We start from the raw sequence: 13,708 nt of genomic DNA on the forward strand, positions 1-13,708 counted from the left end.
CACCAGGGGCAGTTTGCTTAGGTTTTCCTAATGCTGATGTTAATTCAAAGGGGGTTATAGGAAACTGATCCGTTAAATCTGGTGAGGAGCGTGCTATTTCAATATTAAAGTTTCTGTTAATGTTGGTATGTCTTAAATGCTGCTGTATATCTGGGGGTAAGGAAGAAATTTGTGAGACACTAGACCATTGCGCTAGGAGCATGTCAGCATATTCTGCAGGAGTATGATGAAGCTGAACTGGGGCTGAAGGTTTGGTAATGTTTTTAATTTTGTTCCACATTTCTGATAATGTTGTAGTTCTATTGATACCTTGTAGGAATTGTTCCCAATATGTGTTCTTAACTTGACCCTTAAGCTCGCGAAAATCTCTGTTGGCATTAAGGAATGCAAGTAAATTGTCAGCTGTTTTGTCTCGTTTATAAGAGTCAGCAAGCTGAAGCACTTTAGCTCGCTCTGCAATAATAATAGGATCCTCTGTCCATGAGGAAGAACGAGTGTTCTTTTTTTTCCTTGATTTAACCCAGGTATCATAATAACTGGTAATGATACTGACAAGATCATTGTAAAAGTGGTCCACTGATACAGGTGTATACCCAGTGTACCACTTATGTACATAAGCCTTAAAGTGCTGTTTAAGATTGTCTGAAATGTTAATTTTAACTCTAGGATGAGGATTGGACTTAATATCCGCCACATTGTATTCACAATATATTGCAAAATGATCACTTACTAGTTCTGGGATGAGCTTAACGTTGACGTTGCTATCTACTAGGCTGTATCCAACCACATAATCCAGTCTACCCCCCAATAAATGGGTCTGTTTATCAGTATCATACACAGTAATATTATGATCATTAAGGTATTTCAAGAAGACCCTTCCATTATTGTTACACTGAACGTCACCAAGAGCAGTGTGACGAGCATTAAAGTCACCCATACATAACATAGCTGTGTTACCTGTAGGTTTCGGTAGCAGGTCTGTTTTAAGTACATTACATCGTCCATATATGTTATACAGTAGGAAATGGCTATTTGCAGTTTGCAATTTGAATTTTTTATAATGTATACTATCACTCCTATGATTTTAATTAGTTTACAGATTAATCCACTCTTAATATACGTTAGTAAACCAGTTCCAATACTGTTGTTGTATGCTATATATCCAGGTATCCTGGGTGGGACCTTCTTGATAGTTGTGGACGTATACGGTTCCTGTAAACAGATCACATCTACGTCTCTCATTTTAGCATACAAGATTACGTCATTTATCCGAAGATAAACACTTCGAATATTCCAAGAAAGAAACTTAATTGTTTTTGTTTGATGAGCCATGGTTAAGTGTCAAGGGAATTAAGGTAACATTTAAGTTCGTAAAACACTTGGAGAACATAAGTAATTTTGTTCCGTGTGTCCTGAGTACTTTTGTTTAGGAGGCGGTTAACCTGAGTAGGAGTTGGTGTTCTCCTAAAGTCTTTATTTTTAAGCAAATCAAGGGTGTCTTGACGATCTAGTTGGGGTGCCAGTGAGGGATCAATGACTACTCTAACACCATTCCCCATGGGGATTTGACACTCACGTTCCGTAGAGACAGGTGAAGTAGCCTCAGCAGCTGCAACATTACCACTCGCATCACTACTGGTGCTGGGAGAATTTACTTGATCACTATCGCTAGCATGATTCACTTCACTATCACCGGGCAGATTCATCACTAATGTTTGTATTTTAGCTTCCAATTCCATAATTTTATTTTTTAACCAGTTAATTTCTTCTGTATCTTTGCTTGTTTGCCTTAGCCCATCGAGGGTTGGAAACTGCTTACTAGAGGTGACATTAGGAGCTTCCAGCTGGGTGCCTCCTGCAGCTGGACCAGACGCCTCTGGCGTCCTGCTCATGGTAGAGAGGGCGGGGCGTCGAGGGCAGCCACGATGCCAAACATCTACACCTTGACGCATACACCTGGGACACTTCCGGACCAGAGGAGAGGCTTCCTCCCCATCCTCAAGGGTAGGGGGGTCCCTGTGAGGACACTCCCTTGTTTGGTGCTGTTCAGCACAGAGCCCACACACAGGGTCATGTTGACAGTACCTAGAGATATGATGAGTACCATGGCACTTATAACAAACAACAGGGGGGGATACCCAAGGTTTTATAGGACTTGATGGGATGAAATGTCCAAAAAAGGTGTAATGTTCAGGGGGAGGGTCACTGCCATTCCAAACAATGATGATCCTGTTGAGAGGTTGACCATCCTTATGTATCCGTCTTGCCTTGTAGACCCCGTCAAGGTTATAAGCTCTATCAAGAGGATACTCTTTGGGAAAACTGGTAACAATATATTCCTTAAGTTTTTTAGGTCGATTGATGATGTCTTCTCTGGTGAAAACAATATTAGCAATCTCACCTTTAACCAGTTGAGTGATGATATCTTGCTGCTTACGTGACACAAAGATGTAAGGGGATGTTGGTCTAGGTCGGACTATATCGAGGAGTGTTTTGGAGAACCTAGTAGAAAGTTGTTCGAACCATTTAAGTTTATCGTTGGTGGATGTTCCAGCTGGGAATGCCAGGCGCACATAGTCAGCGCGGGGAGCAATAGGAGGCTTGGGTGGGCGGGCCCCTGGCTGGGTGGGCCCACCACCGCCCACCTCCACCGTCTTCACACGGGTTCCGGTGTTTCTGTCATCATTGTCAATGTCCTCATCGCCATCAGCAGAGTCTGCAAGTTTAGACTTTCTTCTCGCATTCCGTGATTGTTGCAACTGCCACTCATTTCCGTTATCCAGATCAGCATCGGGTTCCATGTCATCGGGTGACTGCAACCCACTTCGAGCATCAACATATTCCTCGGCGGCGGGCTCAGGATCCATTGCTTGGAGATCACTTGGATTAGCAAGCACAACAGAAGATAGGGTGGTACTGAACCCGGTTGCCATAACAACGGGTCAGGAGGCGCAGCACAGGGTAGCTGCCCAGGGCTCCACCACTCGCCCAGGCTAGGACACTGTCACCCACCTCATGTAAACACACCACCAGTCGCGCACACAAACCACGACCCTGGGAAGGAGGGCCCAAGGACTATTTTACACACGAGGGGAGCGTGGGGCCAGGTACACCACAAGGCGGCCCAGTGCCGTCCCACTGTACCTCTGGGTAGACTCCAGATACCGCCTCACAAATAATGTCTGCATGAAGTTCTATACAATCCAGCTATCCACAACCTACAACAGTTGGTAGTAAAGGTGTCGCACACTTAGTACCGCTGCACCTGAACGATTGGGCACGCTAAAGGCTCAATGTTAGGACTAGGCCTGTGTTAAACCGGACGAGGGGCACATCCTGACCAGCCAGTCCCGAGGCTACGGGAGAACTCGGGGCAGCGCTACCCCACATGGGCAGAGATACACCAAATGGGCAGTGTTACATCATAGGGGCAGTGCTACACCACTGCGTAAGTGTTATACCACTGGGGCTGTGCTACACCAATTAGGCAGTGCTTCACCACATGGGCAGTGTTACATCACAGGGGCAGTGCTACTCATAGGGCCAGTGCTACACCACTGGGGGAGTGCTACATTACTAGGGTAGTGCTACACCACTGGGGGAGTGCTACATTACTAGGGTAGTGCTACACCAATGGGGCAGTGCTACACCACATGGACAGTACTACTCATAGGGGCAAGCTACACCACTGGGGAAGTGCTACACCACTGGGGCTGTGCTTCACCAATAGGGCAGTGCTACACCACAGAGGCAGTGATACACCTCCGGGGCAGTGCTACTCATATGGGGAGTGCTACACCAGTGGGGAACTGTTACACCACTGGGGCAGTGCTTCCCCACTGGGTCAGTGTTACACCACTGGGTCAGTGCTACATCACTGGGGCAGAGCTTCACCACAGGGTCAATGCTACACCACTGAGTCAGTGCTACACTACTGGTGCAGTGCTACACCATTGGGGCAGTGCTACACCACTGGGGCAGTGTTACACCACATGAGCAGTGCTACACGTCTAGGGTAGTGCTACAACACTGGGGCAGTACTACACCACTGGGTGATTGCTACACCACTGGGTCAGTGCTACACTTCTGAGTCTGCGCTACACGACTGGGGCAGAGCTACACCACTGGGAGAGTGCTACACCTCTTGGGCAGTGCTACACCACATGGGCAGTGTTACACCACGTGGGCAGTGCTACACTACAGGGGTATTGCTACTCATAGGAGCATTACTACACCACAAGGGCTGTGCTACACCACAAGGGCAGTGCTACTCCACTGAGGCAGTACTAAACCACTGGGTCAGTGCCACACCACTGGGACAGTGCTACACCCATAGGGCAGTGCCGCACCATTTGGGCAGTCCTGCACCACTGAGGCAGTCTTACACCACTGGGGAGGTGCAATACCATCAGAGTCAGTGCTACACCACTGGGGCAGTGCTACACCACAGGGGCAGTGCTACACCACAGGGGCAGTTCAACTCATAGGGGCAGTGCTACATAACTGGGCCAGTGCTACATAACTGGGGCAGTGCTACACCACTTGGGCCGTGCTACACAACTTGGTCAGTGCTACACCACTGGGACAGTGCTACACCCCAGGGACAGTGCTACACCAATGGGGCAGTGCTGCATCACTGGAGCAGCGCTACACCACTGGGGAGGTGCTTTCACCACTGAGTCAGTGCTACACGACTGGGGCAGTGCTACACCACTGGGGCTGGGCTACACGTCTGGGTTAGTGCTACTCCACTGAGGCAGTGCTACACCACTGGGTGATTGCTACACCACTGGGTCAGTGCTACACTACTGAGTCTGTGCTACACGACTGGGGCAGAGCTACACCACTGGGAGAGTGTTACACCTCTTGGGCAGTGCAACACCACTGAGGCGTAGCACCTGCCCAGTGGTGCACCTACACCATACGGGCATTGCTACACCACGTGGGAAGTGCTACACCACAGGGGCAGTGCTACACCATTGAGTCAGTGGAACACCACTGGGGCACTGTTACACCATTTTGTTAGTGCAGCACCACTTGGGTAGTGCTACACCACTGGGTCAGTGCTACACCACTAAGGAGGTGCAACACCATTGCGTCAGCGGTACACCAGTGGGTCATTGTTACTCGTCTCGGGCAGTGCTACACCACAGGGGCAGTGCTACACCACAGGGGCAGTGCTACACCACAGGGGCAGTGCTACACCTCTGAGGCAGTGATACACCACTTGGGCAGTGCTACACCACAGGATCATTCCTGCACCACAGGGGTAGTGCTACTCATAGAGACTGTGATACACCACAAGGGCCGTGCTACACCACTGGGGCAGTGCAACACCACTGGGGCAGTGCTACACCACTGGGGCAGAGCTACCCCACATGGGCAGTGATACACCACATGGGCAGTGTTACATCACAGGGCAGTGCTACTCATAGGGGCAGTGCTACACCACTGGGGGAGTGCTACACCACTAGGGTAGTGCTACACCACTGGGGCAACGCTACACCACTGGGGAAGTGCTACACCACTAGGGCTGTGCTACTCCAATGGGGCAGTGCTACACCACAGAGGCAGTGATACACCTCAGGGGCAGTGCTACTCATTTGGGCAGTGCTACACCAGTGGGGAAGTGTTACACCACTGGCGCAGTGCTTCACTACTGGGTCAGTGTTACACCACTGGGGCAGTGCTACATCATTAGGTCAGTGCTACACCACTGGGGAAGTGCTACACCACCGAGTCAGTGTTTCACCTTTGGGGTAGTGCTACACAATAGGGGCAGTGCTACACTAGTGGGGCAGTGCTACACCATTGGGTCAGTGCTACACCACTGGGGCAGTGCTACACCACAGGGGCAGTGCTACACGTCTGGGTTAGTGCTACACCACTGAGGCAGTGCTACACCACAGGGGCAATGTTACAACATAAGGGTCAGTGCTGCACCACAGGGGGTTATCTTCTTGAGGTTATCTTGAGATGGTTTCGGGGCTTTTTTTTTTTTAGTGTCCCCGCGGCCCGGTCCTCGACCAGGCCTCCACCCCCAGGAAGCAGCCCGTGACTGACCATTGGGTCAGTGCTACACCACTGGGGCAGTGCTACACCACAGGGGCAGTGCTACACGTATGGGTTAGTGCTACAGCACTGGGGCAGAGCTACACCACTGGGAGAGTGCTACAGCTCTTGGGCAGTGCAACACCACTGAGGCAGTGCTACACCACTGGGGCAGTGCTACACCACAGGGGCAGTGCTACACGTCTGGGTTAGTGCTACAGCACTGGGGCAGAGCTACACCACTGGGAGAGTGCTACAGCTCTTGGGCAGTGCAACACCACTGAGGCAGTGCTACACCACTGGGGCAGTGCTACGTACACCACTGAGGCAGTGCTACAACACAGGGGGTTATCTTCTTGATGTAATCTTGAGATGATTACGGGGATTTTTTTTTTTAGTGTCCCCGCGGCCCGGTCCTCGATCAGGCCTCCACTCCCAGGAAGCAGCCCGTGACTGCTGTTTAACACCCAGGTACCTATTTTACTGCTAGGTAACACGGGCATAGGGTGAAAGAAACTCTGCCCATTGTTTCTCGCCGGCGCCTGGGATCGAACCACAGGATCACAAGCCCAGCGTGCTGGGCTTGTGATCCCTGTGACCCTTGTGATCCTTGTGATCCTTGTGATCATGTGACCACAAGGAGCACAGGATCACAAGCCCAGCGTGCTGTCCGCTCGGCCGACCTGCTCCCTATGCTTGGCCGACAGGCTCCCTATGCTCGGCCAACCGGTCGGGGAGTGCAACTCATAGTTGCAGTGCTACACCACAGGGCAGTGCTACACCACTAGGGTAGTGCTACACAACTGGGTCAGTGTTACACCACTGGGGCAGTGCTACACCACTGGGTCAGTGCTATACCACTGGGTCAGTGCTACACCACTTGGGAAGTGTTACTCCCCTGGGTTAGTGCTACACCACTGGGGCATTTCTACGCCACAGGGACAGAGCTACACCACTGGGCAGTGCTACTCATCGGGAGAGTGCTACACTACTAAATCAGTGCTACACCACTGGTTCAGTGCTACACCACTGGGGCAGTGCAACAACACTGTGGCAGTGCTATACCACAGGGGCAGTGCTATACCACTGGGGCAGTACTACACCACAGGGTCAGTGCTACATCACAGGGTCAGTGCTACACCACTGGGGCAGTGCTTCACCAATGGGTCAGTGCTACACCACTTGGGTAGTGCTACACCACTGGGTCAGTGTTTCACCACTGGGGCAGTGCTACACCACTGGGTCAGTGCTATACCACTGGGTCAGTGCTACACCACTTGGGAAGTGTTACTCCCCTGGGTTAGTGCTACACCACTGGGGCATTTCTACGCCACAGGGACAGAGCTACACCACTGGGCAGTGCTACTCATCGGGAGAGTGCTACACTACTAAATCAGTGCTACACCACTGGTTCAGTGCTACACCACTGGGGCAGTGCAACAACACTGTGGCAGTGCTATACCACAGGGGCAGTGCTATACCACTGGGACAGTGCTACCCCACTGGGTAGGTGCAATACCACTAAGTCAGTGCTGCACCACTGGAGCAGTGCTACACCACTGGAGCCGTGCTACAATACTGGGTCAGTGCTACACCACTGGGACAGTGCTACAGCCCAGGGACAGTGCTACACCAATGGGGCAGTGCTACAGCCCAGGGACAGTGCTACACCAATGGGGCAGTGCTTTACCGCTGGAGCAGCGCTACACCACTGGGGAGGTGCTACACCACTTAGTCAGTGGTACAACACTGGGGCAGTGCTACACCACTGGGGCAGTGTTACTACACTGAGGCAGTGCTATAACACAGGGGCAGTGCTACACCACTGAGGCAGTACTACACCACTGGGGCAGGGCTGCACCACAGAGGCAGTGCTAAACTATTGGGTCAGAGGTACTCCACTGGGGCAGTGCTACACCACTGGAGCAGTGCTACACCACTAGATCAGTGTTACACCTCTGGGGCAGTGCTACACGACAGGGTCAGTGCTACATTACTGGGGCAGTGCTACAAATCTGGGGCAAAGCTACACCACAGGTGCAGTGCTGCACCACAGGAGCAGTGCTACACCACAGTAGCAGTGCTACTCATATGGGTAGTGCTACTCTAAGGGGCAGTGCTATACCACTGTGTCAGTGCTACACAACTGGGGCTGTGCTACACCACTGAGGCAGTGCTTCACCACTGGGGCAGTGCAACAACACTGGGGCAGTGCTACATCACTGGGGCATTGCTACATCACAGGGGAAGTGCTAGATCACTGGGGCATTGCTACACCTCTTGGGCAGTGCAACACCACTGGGGCAGTCACTGGGCAGTGCTACACCAATGGTGCAGTGCTACACAACTTGGACAATGCTACACCACATGGGCAGTGCTACACCACAGGGGCAGTGCTACTCATAGGGGCAGTGCTACAAAACTGTAACAGTGCTTCACCACAGAGGCAGTGTTACTCATAGAGGCAGTGCTACACCACTGGGGAAGTCCTACACCAAGGGGCTGTGCTACACCACTGGGGCAGTGCTACCCCACAGGGGCAGTCCTATACCCCAGGGGCAGTGCTATTCATAAGGGCAGTGCTACACCACATAAGCAATGCTACACCACTGGGGCAGTGCTACACCATTGGGTCAGTGCTATGCCACTGGGGCAGTGTTACACGTCTGGGTCAGTGTTACACCACTGGGGCAGTGCTACACCACTAGGACAGAGCTATACCACCGGGTCAGATCTACACTACTGAGTCAGTGCTACACTGCTGGGGCAGTGCTACACCACTGGGGCAGTGCTACACCACTCTGGCAGTGCTTTACCATTGGGGGAGTGCTACGCTATTGGGGCATTGCTACACCATTGGGTCAGTGCTTCACCCCTGGGTCAGTGTTACACCACTGGGGCAGTGCTACACCACTAGGTGAGTGCTACACCTCTGGGGCAGTGCTACACCACTGGGTCAGTGTTACACCTCTTGGGCAGCGCTACACCACAGTCTGTGCTACACCACTGGGTCAGAGGTACACCTTTGGGGCAGTGCTACAACACTGGCGTAGTGTGACACCACTGGGGCAGTGCTTCAGCACTGGGTCAGTGTTACACCACTGGGGCCGTGCTACGCCATTTGGTCAATGCTAAACCGCTGCTGGAGTACTACACTACTGGGTCAGTGCTACAACTCTGGGGCAGTGTTACACCGCAGGGGCACGGCTACACTACTGGGTCAGTGCTACACCACTGGGGCAGTGCTACAACTCTGGGGCAGTACTACGCCATTGGGTCAGTGCTACTCCACTAGGTCAGTGGTCCACGTCTGGGGCAGTGCTACACCACAGTGGCAGTGCTACACCTCTGGGTCAGTGCTGCACCACTAGGGCAGTGCTACACCACTGGGTCAGTGCTATGCCACTGGGTCAGTGCTACACAAATTGGTTAGTGCTAAACCACTAGGTCAGTGCTACACTACTGAGTCCGCGCTACATCACTGGGGCAGTGCTACATCACTGGGGAAGTGGTACATCACCGGGGCAATGCTACACCACTTGGGCAGTGCTACACCACTGGAGCAGTGATACACCACATTGGCAGTGCTACTCATAAGGGCACATGTACACCACTGGTGCAGTGCTACGCCACTGGTGCAGTGCTACACCACATGGTCAGTGCTACACGACATAGGCAGTGCTACACCACTGGGGCAGTGCTACTCATAGGGGCAGTGCTACGCCACTGGGGTAGTGCTACACAACTGGGGGAGTGCTACACCACTGTGACAGTGCTTCACCACAGAGGCAGTGCTACTCATAGAGGCAGTGCTACACCACTGGCGAAGTCCTACACCACTGGGGCAGTGCTACCCCACAGGGGCAGTCCCATACCCCAGGGGCAGTGCTATTCATAAGGGCAGTGCTACACCACAGAAGCAATGCTACACCACTGGGGCAGTGCTACACCATTGGGTCAGTGCTATGCCACTGGGGCAGTGTTACACGTCTGGATCAGTGTTACACCACTGGGGCAGTGCTACACCACTAGGGCAGAGCAATACCACCGGGTCAGATCTACACTACTGAGTCAGTGCTACACTGCTTCGGCAGTGCTACACTACTGGGGCAGTGCTACACCACTCTGGCAGTGCTTTACCATTGGGGGAGTGCTACGCTATTGGGGCAGTGCTACACCATTGGGTCAGTGCTTCACCCCTGGGTCAGTGTTACACCACTGGGGCAGTGCTACACCACTAGGTGAGTGCTACACCTCTGGAGCAGTGCTACACCACTGGGTCAGAGTTACACCTCTTGGGCAGCGCTACACCACAGTCTGTGCTACACCACTGGGTCAGAGGTACACCTTTGGGGCAGTGCTACAACACTGGTGCAGTGTGACACCACTGGGGCAGTGCTTCACCACTGGGTCAGTGTTACACCACTGGGGCCATGCTACACCATTCGGTCAGTGCTACACCGCTGCTGGAGTACTACACTACTGGGTCAGTGCTACAACTCTGGGGCAGTGCTACACCGCAGGGGCAGGGCTACACCACTGGGTCAGTGCTACACCACTGGGGCAGTGCTATCCCACAAGGGCAGTCCTATACCCCAGGGGCAGTGCTATTCATAAGGACAGTGCTACACCACAGAAGCAATGCTACACCACTGGGGCAGTGCTACACCATTGGGTCAGTGCTATGCCACTGGGGCAGTGTTACACGTCTGGGTCAGTGTTACACCACTGGGGCAGTGCTACACCACTAGGGCAGAGCTATACCACCGGGTCAGATCTACACTACTGAGTCAGTGCTACACTGCTGGGGCAGTGCTACACCACTGAGGCAGTGCTACACCACTCTGGCAGTCCTTTACCATTGGGGGAGTGCTACGCTATTGGGGCAGTGCTACACCATTGGTTCAGTGCTTCACCCCTGGGTCAGTGTTACACCACTGGGGCAGTGCTACACCACTAGGTGAGTGCTACACCTCTGGGGCAGTGCTACACCACTGGGTCAGTGTTACACCTCTTGTGCAGCGCTACACCACAGTCTGTGCTACACCACTGGGTCAGAGGTACACCTTTTGGGCAGTGCAACAACACTGGTGCAGTGTGACACCACTGGGGCAGTGCTTCACCACTGGGTCAGTGTTACACCACTGGGGCCATGCTACACCATTCGGTCAGTGCTACACCGCTGCTGGAGTACTACACTACTGGGTCAGTGCTACACCACTGGGGCAGTGCTACAACTCTGGGGCAGTACTACGCCATTGGGTCAGTGCTACTCCACTAGGTCAGTGTTCCACGTCTGGGGCAGTGCTACACCACAGTGGCAGTGCTACACCTCTAGGTCAGTGCTGCACCACTAGGGCAGTGCTACACCACTGGGTCAGTGCTATGCCACTGGGTCAGTGCTACACAAATTGGTCAGTGCTACACTACTGAGTCCGCGCTACATCACTGGGGCAGTGCTACATCACTGGGGAAGTGGTACATCACCGGGGCAATGCTACACCACTTGGGCAGTGCTACACCACTGGAGCAGTGATACACCACATTGGCAGTGCTACTCATAAGGGCAGTTATACACCACTGGTGCAGTGCTACGCCACTGGTGCAGTGCTACACGACATGGGCAGTGCTACACCACTGGGGCAGTGCTACTCAGTGGGGCAGTGCTACGCCACTGGGGGAGTGCTACACAACTGGGGGAGTGCTACACCTCTGTGACAGTGCTTCACCACAGAGGCAGTGCTACTCATAGAGGCTGTGCTACACCACTGGGGAAGTCCTACACCACTGGGGCAGTGCTACACCCCAGTGGCAGTGCTATACCACAGGAGCAGTGCTACTCATAGGGGCAGTGCTACACCATTGGGTCAGTGCTATACCACGGGGCAGGGGTATGCGTCTCGTTCAGTGCAACACCACTGGGGCAGTGGTACACCACTGGGGCAGTGGTACACCACTGGGGCAGTGGTACACCACTGGGGCAGTGGTACACCACTGGGGCAGTGGTACACCACTGGGGCAGTGGTACACCACTGGGGCAGTGGTACACCACTGGGGCAGAGCTACAACACTGGGGCAGTGCTACACCACTGGGGCCGTGCTACACCACTGAGGCAGTGCTTCACAATTGGGGCAGTGCTACACCATTTGGGCAGTGCTACACCATTGGGGCAGTGTTTCACCATTGGGTCAGTGTTACACCACTTGGGCAGTGCTACACCACTGGGGCAGTGCTACACCACTGAGGCAGTGCTTCACAATTGGGGCAGTGCTACACCATTTGGGCAGTGCTACACCATTGGGGCAGTGCTTCACCATTTGGTCAGTGTTACACCACTGGGGCAGTGCTACACCACTAGGGAAGAGTTATACCACCGAGTCAGATCTACACTACTGAGTCAGTGCTACACAGCTGGGGCAGTGCTACACCACTGGGGCAGTGCTACACCACTCTGGCAGTGCTTTACCATTGGGGGAGTGCTACGCTATTGGGGCAGTGCTACACAAATTGGTCAGTGCTACAATACTGAGTCCGCGCTACATCACTGGGGCAATGCTACATCACTGGGGAAGTGGTACATCACCGGGGCAATGCTACACCACTTGGGCAGTGCTACACCACTGGAGCAGTGATACACCACATTGGCAGTGCTACTCATAAGGGCACATATACACCACTGGTGCAGTGCTACGCCACTGGTGCAGTGCTACACCACATGGGCAGTGCTACACGACATAGGCAGTGCTACACCAATGGGGCAGTGCTACTCATAGGGGCAGTGCTACGCCACTAGGGGAGTGCTACACAACTGGAGGAGTGCTACACCACTGTGACAGTGCTTCACCACAGAGGCAGTGCTACTCATAGAGGCAGTGCTACACCACTGGGAAAGTCCTACACCACTGGGGCAGTGCTACCCCACAGGGGCAGTCCTATACCCCAGGGGCAGTGCTATTCATAAGGGCAGTGCTACACCACAGAAGCAATGCTACACCACTGGGGCAGTGCTACACCATTGGGTCAGTGCTATGCCACTGGGGCAGTGTTACACGTCTGGGTCAGTGTTACACCACTGGGGCAGTGCTACACCACTAGGGCAGAGCTATACCACCGGGTCAGATCTACACTACTGAGTCAGTGCTACACTGCTGGGGCAGTGCTACACCACTGGGGCAGTGCTACACCACTCTGGCAGTGCTTTACCATTGGGGGAGTGCTACGCTATTGGGGCAGTGCTACACCATTGGGTCAGTGCTTCACCCCTGGGTCAGTGTTACACCACTGGGGCAGTGCTACACCACTAGGTGAGTGCTAAACCTCTGGGGCAGTGCTACACCACTGGGTCAGTGTTACACCTCTTGGGCAGCGCTACACCACAGTCTGTGCTACACCACTGGGTCAGAGGTACACCTTTGGGGCAGTGCTACAACACTGGTGCAGTGTGACACCACTGGGGCAGTGCTTCACCACTGGGTCAGTGTTACACCACTGGGGCCATGCTACACCATTCGGTCAGTGCTACACCGCTGCTGGAGTACTACACTACTGGGTCAGTGCTACAACTCTGAGGCAGTGCTACACCGCAGGGGCAGGGCTACACCACTGGGTCAGTGCTACACCACTGGGGCAGTGCTACCCCACAAGGGCAGTCCTAAA

This window comes from Procambarus clarkii, chromosome 47, assembly GCF_040958095.1.
Source record: "Procambarus clarkii isolate CNS0578487 chromosome 47, FALCON_Pclarkii_2.0, whole genome shotgun sequence".
In the NCBI taxonomy this organism is placed as follows: domain Eukaryota; kingdom Metazoa; phylum Arthropoda; class Malacostraca; order Decapoda; family Cambaridae; genus Procambarus; species Procambarus clarkii.